Genomic DNA, 14,635 nt, shown 5'->3' with positions numbered 1-14,635 from the left:
CATATGGTCTCTGTCACTAGTACTCAGCTCTGCTCTTGTGATGTGGAGGCAGCCATAGACGATACATAAACAAATGAGTGTGGCTGTGCTCCAATAAAACTTTATTTACAAAAACCTGGAGGGTGACAGATTTGGCCTGTGGACACTCCTTTGCAACTCCAGTTCCAGGGGGATAAAAAGGTGTTTTGATTTGTTTTGTTTTCTCTCTTTTCCCGTGTGACTGTCAAACTAGTCACCCATTGTCATCATTCAGTGGTTCCTCATCTGGGATAACCAGATTTTGGGATGTCTTTTAACTCTGCTCAATTTTAAAGCTGGAGGAAAATAATACATTTATCCAGCTTGCATGGACTGACAGAAATCTAAGTTTCTTATGCTTTTCACTATAATCCCCTCAAGTTCTTCCTTTTAAAATATTTCTGCAACCTCTTTTCCAAGCTAATTTCTATTGACTCCTCAAAGTTTGGCTTAAAGTTATGTCTTTACAAAGCCTTTTCTGATGCCCAGGCCGGGTTATCTCCCCTCACATGATACCCACTATTTCTCTTTGATGTTACTTATCACAGTTGAGAAGTTACTCAGAATAGCTTTTTAATATCCCAGATTCTAAAGCCAGACTACCTACGGTTAAATCTCAGTTCCAAATTTATTAGCTCTGTAATTTTTGACAAGTTATTAACCTCACTGTGCCCATGTCTTCGTTTTTAAAATGGAGATAAGAATAGTAACCTACTACATGGGGTTGTTATGAGGATTAAAGTATTAAATAATGTAAAGCATGTATAACAATACTTGAACATAGTAAAAATTATCTTTTGTTAGTCATAATTAAGTTGATAATTGAATATTCATCCGTTCACTTCTTCAAAAAATGTTCATGAGGCAACTACTATATACCATATATCTTCATTATAACATGAGCGCCATAGAAATGCAGAATTACCACAAATTTAGTGGCTTATAATAACATCATGTATTAGCTCATAGCTCTGTAGGTTATAATCCACTGAGATCTATGCTCAGAGATCACAAGACTGGCATCAAGGGGTTGGTTAGACTGTCTCTTATCTGGCGTAGAATGAGTATTCATTATGTGCTTTGTCGTAGGCAGAATGTCTAACTTCTTCTTCCTCCCCCTTCACCTCTGCCAAAGATCTCACGTCCTAATCCCTGGGGATATGATGAGGCGTCATTCCCATGATTATGTTATGCTATGAGGCACAGTTGACCTTACAAAAGGGAGATTATCTGGGGAGGCTCCTTCTGATCACATGAGCCCTTAAAAGCAGGGAGCTTTCACTGGTTGGTGGTCATCTGTAAAGAAGTCAGAGGTTCCAAGCTTGCAGGGATTTGATGTGTCATTGCTGGCTTAAAGAAGGTGCTGCAATAAGAGAAAGAAAGCAGATTGCCCTAAAGAGCTGAGATAGGCCCTGGCTGGCTATCAGTCTTACAGCCTCAGTCTTACAGCCACAATGGACTGAATGCAGCCAACACCAGGACTGAGGAAGAGTGACCTTGAAAGTGGATTCTTTCCATCTCCAGACAAGAGCCCAGTCCAGCCAACAGAACCTCATCTCACGTTGATCAGAGGCTCATACTGAGTGAAAACCAGTGTGATAGTACTGAATAATGAATAAATGATTTCTGCTTGGTGTAAAATATTTTTCTACAAATAGAATTTCTGGAAGACTACTTTATAAAGGACTCATTTAGATTGAAAGTTGGGAGTCACTTTCTTAAAAAACTAGTACTCAACCAGGTACACAGTGAGGATAAATTCCTTAATTCATTCAATAAACACTTTAAAACACTATTATGGGCATTGTGCTAGAGGCTTGGTGGAAAACAGTAGTGAATATACAGAGTTCCCACCCTCCCTAAACTTACTTGATGGTGGGAAGAGTCAAGGGCTAGTGGCTAAGAATGCAGAGACTGCAGCATGACTGCCTGTCTTCAAACACCAGCCCCAACTCTCACTTGCTATATAATCTTGGGGAAGTTACTGGATACTTTGCCTCGGTTTTCCAATCTGTAAAAGGTAAATAACAATATTGTGTATTCTTAAGAGTATCATGAGGATTAAATTAGTTAATTAAATTAGCTATCTACCATTTGTTAATGTAAACACTTGGAACTTCATCTAACACAGGATTTCTCAACCTCAGCACTGCTGACACTGTGGGTCAGATAATTCTTCGCCATGGGGTCTGTCCTGTGCTTGGTAGGGTATTTATAGCATCCATGGTCCCCATCCACTAGATGCCAGTAACGGAACTATTTCTACCCTCCTCCACCATTTGTGACAGCCAAAAATGTCTCTAGACGATGCCAAATGTCTCCCGGGTACCAAATCACACTACTGTTTGAGAACCACTGGTATAGCACTTAGGAAATGTTCAACATATATTAGCTGTTACTATGTTTAATCATTAACTAATTTTAGAGGGTAAAGGGAGAGATTTCTCATAGGAAGTGGCTCTTGCACTGAGTTATTAATTACAAAATCCCATATGTTAAAAGCATGCAGCACAATGTTTTTGCAAGCATTCAGTCAGTCAATGTTAATTTCTCTCTCTCCTCCCAAATCGTTACAATTGACATAAACTCCATATGCAGTCCCTCCCAGAATACCTTTTCTTTATTGCTAAGGACTTCATTTTTTAATTTCATTTTTATTTTTTTCCTTCCTAGTCAATTAGCAAACTCTTTAAACCTCAGTTATAATGTTACTGAAGGTCATTTCCTTGGCGGAGTGGTTTCTTGCATGGAATAATCTAAGCAGAATAAAACCACTCCTGAATATGATGTTCTTGTGCCTCCCTATATTCTTGTAAGAATTGAAAAGTAGCTTCAACAGAAAAGCTTTCTGTATTTGTTTGTTTTGACTAATTTTTGTTGAAAATGTTCCTGAAATATATCAAGCTCTTGCTTTGCCTAAGTCACTATAAGCTGATAGTAATAATAGAAGTTGTCTTTGATGATTGAAGATCATTCTGGTGCCAAAGCCATCACTGATCTGGACACCGAGCCTTCTTATACAGGACTGTAGATGTATAACGTTGGAGTGCTGAACACAAAACATTACCTGAATGAAGCTTTTCCATTCTAAACCATCAATATTGGTTTGCTGTCTTGTCACTGGCTTCATTCTCAAGTACTAAAAGTACATCTGCTATTGAAATATTCAGATTAGTTGTGCCTGCTTGGAATTACAATGAAATATTATGTTCCCTAAATTGTATCTTAGGGGCATCAAATGCAAGTAAATAATTAAACTCTGGCAAAACACAACAGAAATTATGAAAGTGATAGTGCATGAGAGAATTAAAATTCCCCAGCCCCTTGAAGTCAGACCTGCTCCTCATTTGAATGAAATTTGAATGGGAGCAGAAGTGAGGTATCTAACTTTGAAGCTGAAACTTTTGAACCAACTTGGGTTTCACATCACTGTCCTCTTTTCCTTCTGTCAAGAGGGTGGGGATATTCCAGGTAGAAACAGTTCCATTAGTCTGGATCTCAGAGTAAAGAAGGCATGGAACAACCAACTTGACATGGACTGACAGCAAGAATGAAAAGTAAACCTTCAGTGCTGTTTGTTACCACAGCATAACCTAGCATATACTGACTGATACATGTAATAATACTGATTCATTTATTGAAGTTTTGCACTCTTTCTATAAACCAGGTGCAAGTGTAGACACTTATAAAGAAATACAAGTAATGCCTATTCCTAAGGAAGCTTACAGTCTCACGGGATGAAAATGCCTACTAACTAGAGAACTGGGTTATCCCTGAATTGTAAAATTGGCTGGTTTTCTATGACAGAGCAGAGAAGATGAAGCATTATGTGAGGCTGGTAGACAAGAAAATCTTGGAGGCTGGGCAGATCCGTGAACCTAGTTAACAAGGTGGTTATCTTTTCTTTTGTCAAACACAGCTGCTGGCAGGAACATGAATGGAAACGGGTACAACTGCAGTGGGGCAGTCATGAGAGGTTGTCAGGAAGTGGACTTCTCTCTAAAGGTCCATGGGGAGGAAAACAGAACCCACTCTGCAGCCAACACTTTTCCAGCTCTGAAGACATGATTCCCAGCAGTCTTTGCTGCTGACTCCACCACCCAGAACTGCTCTCCGGGTATCAAACACTACTGTGTAACACAGGACACGGGAGGCCTGGTAAAGGAACTCCACCGGAACACAAAGACCACTTTATTATTTGGCTGTGGCCTGCGTTTGGTTTTCCAAGGATTCTGACATATGGAAATGAAGCAATTGAAACCAGAGTGATTGGGGTCTGACGGCTGTGCTCTTCTCTCCTAACAGGAGTAGGCAGCGTTTTATGGGTCTCATAAATGGGTTTATGAGGCTTTGATGGGGAGTTGGCAGCCCCAGCTGACGACAGCGACCTGATGAAAAACAGCTCTTCTCTGCACCTACATGAAGGGTTTATGGCTGTGGTTGTTTACTCAGAGCCCAGGCAGAGAGTGGCCAGGGGAGTCAAAGAGATGGGCCTCAGAAATGAAGGTAAAGGGAAGAGCTTAGTTCCTGCATGTGAGAACCAAGAAAAGCATTGGCTGGACTAAGATCCTAGGGGGCAGAGAAGATTATTAATCCACTGAGCAATCTTAGAGATGCCTTTCTTCCATCTTTACCAAGTGTTCTCTCTCTTCCTCGAACTTCACATTCTCATACATCACTTCCGGCTTGATGATCAAAAGACTGAGCTTTGAACATATGGGACCTGATTTCATATTCTACTGCCCTCCCTATGACCTTCTAGCTGTGTAACTTTAGGTAATGCGTTTAACCTCTCTGATCCTCTGTTCCCTATTCTTGCTTAATAACAATTAAATGAGATTATTTTGGTGGTGTTCTTAAAACAATGCTTACTACACAACAACCATTTAGAAATTAATGGTTATTCACTAGATGACCTAGGTTTACGACTCAGTTGTACCACCTTAGGCAGGTCAATTAACCTGACAGATTTTAATTTTCCTCACTAAAAATGTGGAGGAGATGGGAGTGAGATGGAGGAATAAATTAAGATATTGTATGTGAATGTGGTTTGTAAATTTTAAGGTAGAATACAAATTTTATAGGGATCATGCAAATTCTCAAAAGTATATTCTTTAAAAATAATAATAATAATAATAATAACCAAACATTAATATAATGTGTGCCGTATTGCAGAGTTTCTTCTAAGCACCTTACATGTATTAATACATAATCCTCATTAAATGGCTAGGACCTGCCTACTTTGTAATCTCCATTCTACAGAATGAAGGAAACTGAGGCACAAAGAGGTTAAAAAAAGTTTATCTAAGGCAGAGCAAATATTAAAACTCAGGTAATCTGACTCTTCTATCCTTACTATATTAATTTTCTATAATATCTATACATACATTCACATTTAGATATACATTTTCAAATGGTCAGACACGTAGATTTGTGTTTTACTTAATGAACAAGATGGCTGGTTCTTCGTATATGGTAATTTACCTAGAGCTAATTCCACAGAGAAAAGAAATGTATGGCTTATCAAGATTTATAGGCCTTTCACTTACTCATTGCACAAATATTAATTGAGTGCTTACAGTGTGGTAGGCAACATGGTAGACTGATGGAAGAACACTGGCAAATTTCTCAAAATATTTATCAAGATTTTTCCACCTACTACTTACAGACCATTTAGTCACTGTTTCACAAAACCTGGCTTACTTTAATCTGGCTTCCACCACAATCACTCTGATTAACTATATTCCAAATGGTATATTCTAGTCACTTACCCCAGTGCTTGTATGTATGTGGGTGTGGGTGTGTTTTTATCATACCAATTTCATTCAAAGTCTTTGCTTACCACCTTTTACTTAAAATTCCCCACTCACTCAGTTTATATAATGAGAATTTTCCCCTCCAGAGAGCAGTTTTCATTGTCTCATTTTTCTCCTCCAGCCATCATGCACGGAGCATTCAATGACCCCTCTCTGCCTCATAACCAAACTCTATGCCTTGGCATTCAGTGTCCTTCAAGCTCAAATCTCATACTACTCCTCTGGCTTTACCTCTCACTACCTCCTTCATGCATGAAATCCCCCAACATTCCTCACTCTTCATCATTTGTCCTATCTCTACATGTTTATTCAGTTGGTTCTCAGCATTGACTATCTTCCCCATTTACTGTTTGGCTCCAGGCATCTTTCTCACTTAGGCTGAGCCCCAGCTAGAAGTAATATTTCTCTATGCCCGATGGTAACTTACCATGTCTATCTCAAACACTGTATTTTACTTTGAACTACAGCCTATGGTTGTCTTTTAGCTGCTAAGAAACTAAAATACTTCCAGGGAATGGACTGAGTCTTCATCATTATATTCATTCTCAAACTTAGCATAAATTTTCATTTATGGTCGATATTCAATAAGTGTTACTGGATGGGTGGTTCGATGGATAAATGGGTGGTCACATGCTCGCATAACTAGTAAGCGAATCTTTCTATTAAGGTATACGTTTTATGACTTTTAGAATAAGATTTGATTAAAATATCTTTATTGGCATTTGTTATTTGCTACAAATATTTTAACTTTAGAAAATATTCTTAAGGTCTATCAGTAGCAAAATGACAGGGAAAAAAAGCTTTAAAAAAAGTGATTGTTGCTGGCAGCACTGGACTAGAACTCGGAGATTCTGCAAACATTGGCCTCTGAAAGTCTCCAGCGCCTCTATTTCCTTCTCTGAAGTGAAGTTAAACATAGCCTCTGAGTGTCCCTCTGGCTCTGGAACTGTCTAAATCTGTCTTACATCCTTCCATGGACAGTCTGGATCCAATATACGATGTTTCTTCAAACAAGTAAAAATTAAGAAGGAAATTCCATCACACATGATTAACAGAGTCATGTACTTGCCATGGTGGCTCGGAATAAATCAGGGTTCACATCCACCAGTGGGTTGTTTTAGAGGAAATTCTAAAAAGGGTATTTATGAAAGAAAAAAAATGCCAGCTACCAATAGTCCCTGCCAAGTCTAAATTTATAGAACTGTGTATGAAACCCTGAGTTATACTGAGCAGTGGTTCTCAGGAGATATGCATATAGACACACACACACACACACACACACATACAAACACACACACACACACACACACACATATATATATATATATATATCCACATGTGCATATATGTACGAGGTCTGACAATTAAGTTCACAAACTTGCTACCCTGCGCTTAAATTGGCAGCACTGTATAAACAGTTCAGTAAGGTCTCATAACCTTGGTACATGAGTGTCTCACAGTTGTGTTTGTGTTGACATGTAGCAGTGTCTTGCTGAGTGGTGTTCATTACTGTTGTTGCGTGGTTTTGTGTATTGTCGCAAGAATGTCTGAGCTTGAATTAGAGCAATGAACAAACATCACAGTTCTTGTTAAACTTGGCAAGAGTGGAAGTGAAATCAGGGACATGTTAGTCCAAGTTTATGGGGATAATGCCATGAAGAAAATGGCAGTGTACAAATGGATTAAACGTTTTTCTGAGGGGAGAGAATGCGTCACTGATGAAGAGAGATCAGGCGGCCAGTAACGAGCAGAACTGAAAGAACTGACGAAAACATTGCAAAAATTCATAGAATTCTGTGTCAAAATTGTCGGCTGACTGTGAGTAGCACAGCAGACCAAGGAAACATCAATAGAGACTCAATTAGGCAAACCTTAACTGAAAATTTTGGCATGAGAAAGGTGTGTGCAAAAGTTGTCCTGAAGGAGCTCACCAATGAATAAAAGCAAAGGAGTTTTTAGCCAGTAAACAAATCACTGTATTGGAACACCCTCCCTACTCACCTGACATGGCCCCCAATGACTTCTTTCTTTACCTGAAGACAAAGGAAATATTGAAAGGAAGACCTTTTGATGACATTCAGGACATCAAGTGTAATACAACAACAGCTCTGATGGCCATTCCAGAAAAAGAGTACCAAAATTGCTTTGAAGAGTGAACTAGGCACTGGGGAGTTTCCCAACGGGAGTACTTCAAAGGTGACCATAGTGATATTTAGCAATGAGGTATATAGCACTTTTTCTAGGATGAGTTTACGATCTTAATTGTCAGACCTCATACATACACATATGTATATATACATGAATGTGTATGTGTACATATACACATATATCCATCTGTATATGTATTGTATGTACATATATACACACATATACACATATCTGTATGTGTGTATATAACAAAATATGCAAGAAATGGAAGCTTCAAAGGAGCAAAAAAACTAAAAAGAAGACTAAGAGATGTGGTAGAAGTGAAGTTACAACCACTCAGTTGACATAAACCAGTTTTTCCATTTATGTTCTGAAAAGACAAAGGAAATGAACCCTTTTGAAGATATTTATCATTACTCTGCTGGTGAAGCATGCACTCCATACTGACCAACAAGTAATACAGAACTAATATGTGATGGATTAACAATAACTATTTATTTACTGTGCCCATTTTTTGTCACTAAATTCTTCCTAAATTAAATAAAATAATATAAGAAATAAAAGTAACCTGTTCTTCATTTTTCATAAACACATTTGCTGGGAAAGTATAATAGCATGTGACTTTGAGAAAGTCTTTGATTCATCTCTACTTTTTCATTTGTCACGTCGATGTGACAAGAAAACAAGGAATGAGTTAGACAAGGGTTCCACAATTTATCAGGAGTTAAGTACAGGTACCTTGCTTTTTGTTTGTTTGCTTATTGGCTTGTTTTAAAAAGAATTGTCTCAACTATGATCAGAAAAAAGTTTCTCTGAAACTAATTTTTTCAGAGAAATAAAAAGCTTGATTTGTGTTGACTTAGAGATATGGTTGAAGGGGAGAGTTCTGAGATTGCTAATTTTTGAATGTCCATCACATCCAAGGCCTTTTACAAATGTCACCCCCTTCTTAACAGATGGGGCTACAGAAGACTGAGTTCTAAGTAATCAGCCTAAGGTCATCCAGTTAATAATTGGTAAACACAACATGAGTACATATGTCTGCCCCAAACGCTATGTTCTAGGATTCATAATAATACTCTTGAGTTCATCTCTTATTTTACATTTCACTTTTAAAGTTATCTAATTATTTTACATCTTACAACAATAAAGAGATAACAAGACTGAGAAATTATAACCTCAATTCCACAAGTAAGCAAACTGAATCTCAGAGAGTTTAAATATTTTGGTCAAACTAATTTGTTAAGTGTAGTACCTAAGACAAAATATTCTGCCTCTGACTTTAAAGCTAGTTTTTCTTGCCATAGAACATACTGCATTTCTCCAAACCTTAGCATCAAGACAAAGCCTTGCATACGTTTTAACTCCTTAACATGTGGCCCTATTTTAAAATAGCAGATTAGCATTAGACACACACACACACATAGTGCACTACAGAGTTACTTTAATATATGTTATAGATTGAAATGTGCAATTTTTCATTATCACAAAGATTCGCACACTATTATACTGCAGAAAAGCTGAATAAAAAATATCAGAAACACCTCCAGCCAAAGAAAATTGCATAAATACAGCAAATACTAATAGCTGTACTCTGTAATAGTAATAGAGGCATGAGCTTGTCTTTGCTTGATTGGACTAAAACAGCATTTTAATGGAATAACCTTCATTTGACATTTAGCTAACTACTACTTCACAGAATCACATTTCATTATAAAATGAGAGCCAATCTTAGCAGTGATTGCAGCACTAGTTATTACAAAAATGTTTCTTATTTTATTCTCACAATCAATACCCTCCAACTCCTATTGTAGGATTTGTTTTCCTCTTTCTGATTTGAAGGATTGGAAAGAGGATAAGGAACTTCCCAAAAGGCACGATCCAGCTTTTTTGCAATTCCAAAGAACGGCCACTTATGCTAACATATTTTTTACTTTTAAACCACCATTTGAAGATCACTATTAGATTTCCTTAAATGAAAGAAGAAATTGAAATCAAATGTGTCCCATGACTTCGCCAAGTTTGCATAGCTAGTGTGTGGCTGAAATGAGAGTCAAAACTCAAAAAATCTAGTCCTGTCCACTGTATTACGTCTCTATATTGGAACTTAATTTGACTTAACTGAAGCCTACAGAGAGAGAGAATGTGTTGGTGTGCAGGTTCTGGAGATGGAAAGCTGACCATGTCTAGCCCATGTAGCATTTTGATGTGAATTAGAAAAGGATGCCCTTAACTTGAACAGATTTTTTTCAATCACTCTCCTTTAAACCAGATGCTTAATGTGGTGGCCTTCAAATAAAGACTACAAAAGAGATATATAGAGGAGCGATCCAAGGTGGTGGAGTAGATGAACACTGTGTCTACATCCTTCTGTGAACACATTAAAATTACAACTAAATTATAAAACAACCAACTTGCAGAGCCATCTGAAGTCTAGTCAAACAGAAGTCCTATAACTAAAAACATAAAGAAGAATCCACATCGAGACTTGTAGAAGGGGTGGAGACACAAACCGGACTGGCCCCAAAACTCTGTGTGGCATGGCAGTTGAGAATCAGGAGGGATATCTCCGTCATGGAAGTTCCCCTAGGAGAAGCAAGGGACTCCAAGCCCTCCCCAGGCTCCTCTGCCAGCATACTAGAGCCAGAAGAAGGAGCCCCCACAATATCTGGGTGAAAAACAGTGGGTATTCCAACCATCTGGGTGGGACAGAAGGCTGCTGGAAACCCAGACATCTGCTTAAACAGCCTGTACACAGACTCACTCACTCTCAGTCACTCACCCTAGGCTTTGGTGGAGGGGTGGTGACTTGAAGGGGAGAGTGTCAGAGACATATAGGGGGCAGACTGAGGTGTGTGGCTCCAGAGCAAGGTCTAGAGGATGTTGCAACGTTCCCTGTGAGGGGCCCTGCTGCCATGCAGCCCTCAGGCAGGTACCATCATTCCTGTGTTGAGCCCTCCCCCACACAGCCAAATCTTAATCTGCTTCTTCACCCTGCTCACTCCGCTGGGACCCTGTTACACTCAACTCCTCCAATGCTGGAGACACTCTCTTGCAAGCAGCCAGCCTTGCCCACATTGCACTCTTTCTTGGAAAACTATCAGAGTCCAGCAGGCCCCAGGCAGGTGGTAACTGGCCTCGGTGGTATCTGAGACTTTTGCTGAGTTGATTCAGGCTCAGCACTGGCACCAAACCAGAATTTACATTAACCTGGTGACCACAACTCTTCCTATTCTAGTGACTCCCTGAGACACTGCTTTACCCAACTTGCATACCACATGAGGCTTTATCAGTAGCTGAACCTTAAGAGAGCCTGCAGGTGGCAGCAGGTCTTGGGGTATCCTGTTTTTTTGCAGAGCTAACCCAGGCATGGTACTGGGGGCAGATGTCCTCAGTTTGCAGCGTGGCCCCTCCCAGAAGGGATTGACACAAAATATTCAAAGTGATGAAAAACAAGGACCTATAACCAGATTACCGTACCCATCAGGCAGGGCTATCATTTAGAATCAAAGGACAGATAATAATGAGCTTCCCAGACAAGAAAATACTAAAGGAGTTACCACCAAAGCAGCATTACAAGGAATCTTACAGGGACTTCTTTAAGATGGAAAAATAAAAATTATGAATAATAAAATGGCAATAGCTACAAATCTATCAACAATTATTTTCAATATAAATGGATTCAATGTTCCAATCAAAAGACATAGGAGTGCTGTATAGATAAGAAAATAAGACCCTTATATAGGCTGCCTACAAGAGACTCACTTCAGATTGAAAGACATGCAAAGACAGAAAGTAAAGTGATGGAAAAGATTTCATGAAAATGGAAACAAACACAACAAAAAAAAGCTGGAGTAGCAATGAAGAACCCAGTAATCCCATTTGAGAGTATGTATCTGAAAAACCCCAAAATGCTACTTTAAGGGGACGTGTGCATCGATATATTCACTGTAGCACTGTTTACAATGGCCAAGATGTGGAGGCAGCCTGTGTGGCCATCGATGGATGAATAGATAAAGAAGAGGTGGTTCATATATACAGTGGAATATTGCTCAGCCATGGATGGGAATGGGTCATCTGCGGTTGCATGGATGGACTTGGAGGGTATTATGCTGAGTGAAGTCTGAGACAGAGAAAGACATGTGGAATCTAAAGAACAAAATAAACAAACAAAACAGAAACAAAGTCATAGATACAGAAAACATTTTGATGTTTGCCAGATGGGAGGGGTTTGGGGTCATGGGTGAGAAAGATGAAAGGATTAAGAAGTACAAATTGGTAGTTACAAAATAGTCATGGGGATGTAAAGTACAGCATTGAGAGAGAGTATATATAGTTAATAATACGGTAATGACTACGCATAGTGCCAGGTGGGTACTAGACTAGTCAGAGAGACCAATTCTTAAATTATATAAATGTCTAACCACTGTGTTGTATACCTGAAATTAATATAACATTGAATGTCAACTGTAATTTAAAAATGTAAAAGTGGGGGGAAAAGGTAAAGGGGAATAAGAGGTTCAAATGTCCAGGTATAAAATAAATAAGTCATGGGCATGTAATGTACAGCATGGGGAATATAGTCAATAATATTGTGATAACATGATACGGTGTCAGATGGTTGCTGAACTTATCATGGTGATCACTTCTTTAGGTCTATAAATGTTGACTACCTATGGTATACCTCTGAAACTAATATAATATTGTTTGTTAGCTATATTTTTAATAAAAATGTCTTTTAAAAAGAGACATGTAGGAGGTGAGAGGTAAGATTGAAGACATAGTGAAGCCATATGGGGTCTGAATGCTCAACATTCTCCCATGTTATATGAAGTCATTAAAGGGTTTTACAAATGAACAAAACTGGCAGCAGAGAGAAGGCAGGAGATGACAGCAATTGCGGTGAGGTCCCAGTCATGTCTTGTAACACTCTTTTTTGTAACTGCTCGCATGGTCCCTCAAGAGATAGGAGAAAAAGAAAATAGTCAATTAAGAACAGTTTTCCTCTTCTATAGTTTTAAAATCTCTTTCATCAGGTGAAGCCAAAATAATTCAGGATTTGTTTTCCCTTCCTCTGCCTTTAACTTAAGAACTAAGTTTTGAGGTGGGAGTGAGGAACTTACATACCAACCTGGTATCAGTTTTGAACCCATATATTGAGATTGGAGGTTTCTCCTGTCTCCCAGAGACATTTCTCACACTGCCTGGTCTCTGGATATCCGGTGGTAATGTCTCCAGAAGTGGACTTGACCACGTCTAACTCTTTTGGGTATCTTGTCACACCTATTTAGTCAATAAATATTTATTGGGTACCTAGTATATACCAGGCAGTATTCTAGGTTCTAGAAACACACAGTAGTAAGCAAAAGAGGCAGAAATCCTTGCCTGATTGTATTTACATTCTACTTACTCTGGGTATCAGTGACATAGCTTCTACCCTTAGTCCAAAAGTTCCTGTCCCTGTGACCTCCTCATCCCAACTCCAGGCCTCCATTTGTTTGGGAGGTCACTTCACCAATCTAGATACCTTCTTCAATTGTTTGTAAACTACTTTCTATATATCAGAATACAGTGATGTCTTGCTAAATCCAAGGTTGGGATTTCCCCAGGAATGAGTGCAGACATCCCACCTGTTTCCCTTCAACTCCCCTTTCCCTGTCCGATATCCAATCCAGAAGAGAGATTTCTGTGTCCCCCATTTCTCTCTTCTGTTTCCTTATGTAATGTCCCTCACATGTTTTATTTCAATCTCATGATCTAGTCAACACCAAAAAGTGTACCTATCCAAAAGGAAAATATATCAAGAAATATTACGAAAATATTGTCTTTATTAAACAATGATCCAAACATCTTTAAGTTCATCGAAGCCAATTTAACACAGAAGCCATGAATGAGGAAAAAATCAGGGCAAACACACAGATTTGTACGTGGTAGGTAATGTGGTTGTAATACCAAGGATGGCGTTCAAGTACCTTTACGTAACTAGAGAGATGGTGGCAGTATTCACCACCACAGACGACAACAGAAAAACTGATAAGACACTCAGCTCATTTTTGTTTAATGTATTAGTGAAATATTTGATTGAAGATGTCCATCTTCAGAATCATATGTGTAAATCCTTAGCACAGGATTATTTGAAGCCATGGAGACTGCCACCAACTCATTCTACAGGTTCAAAATCTGAGGCATCGAGTAGTTTACTGAGTGACATATACAGAGTCAAGGCTATTTTTTGGCAAAGGCAACCTAAATCTTTCCTCTCTCCCAGCCCAACAATGAGGTACACAAAGAGTTGGGAAGACAATGTTTCAGATGGGAAAAGATAAAGAAGGAAACAAAACCTATATTTTCAACCAAAATGTTAGGCTTAGAGATATTACACGTGAGAGAATTTTAAACTATCCCTGGCTGAACTGTTGTGTGTGCTTCCTGAAATACCTGTCACATTTACTCGTCATTGAAGTGAATTCATTAAAAAACAAAAGAGCCCCCAGTGCCAGAGATCCTTTGCGTAGACTAGCTGTGAGGGATAAAACACATTTGAGATGTCTCTATACGAGAGTGTAGAAAGGTTGGTTTGCTGCAGAAATGAATAACTTCCCAGAACAAATTCTTTAGAGTCTGTGGTTGTGCTCCACAACATGAATAGAAAT

Source organism: Rhinolophus sinicus, linkage group LG02 (assembly GCF_036562045.2).
Source record: "Rhinolophus sinicus isolate RSC01 linkage group LG02, ASM3656204v1, whole genome shotgun sequence".
Taxonomy (NCBI): domain Eukaryota; kingdom Metazoa; phylum Chordata; class Mammalia; order Chiroptera; family Rhinolophidae; genus Rhinolophus; species Rhinolophus sinicus.
Note: the sequence above shows the minus strand (reverse complement) of the source record.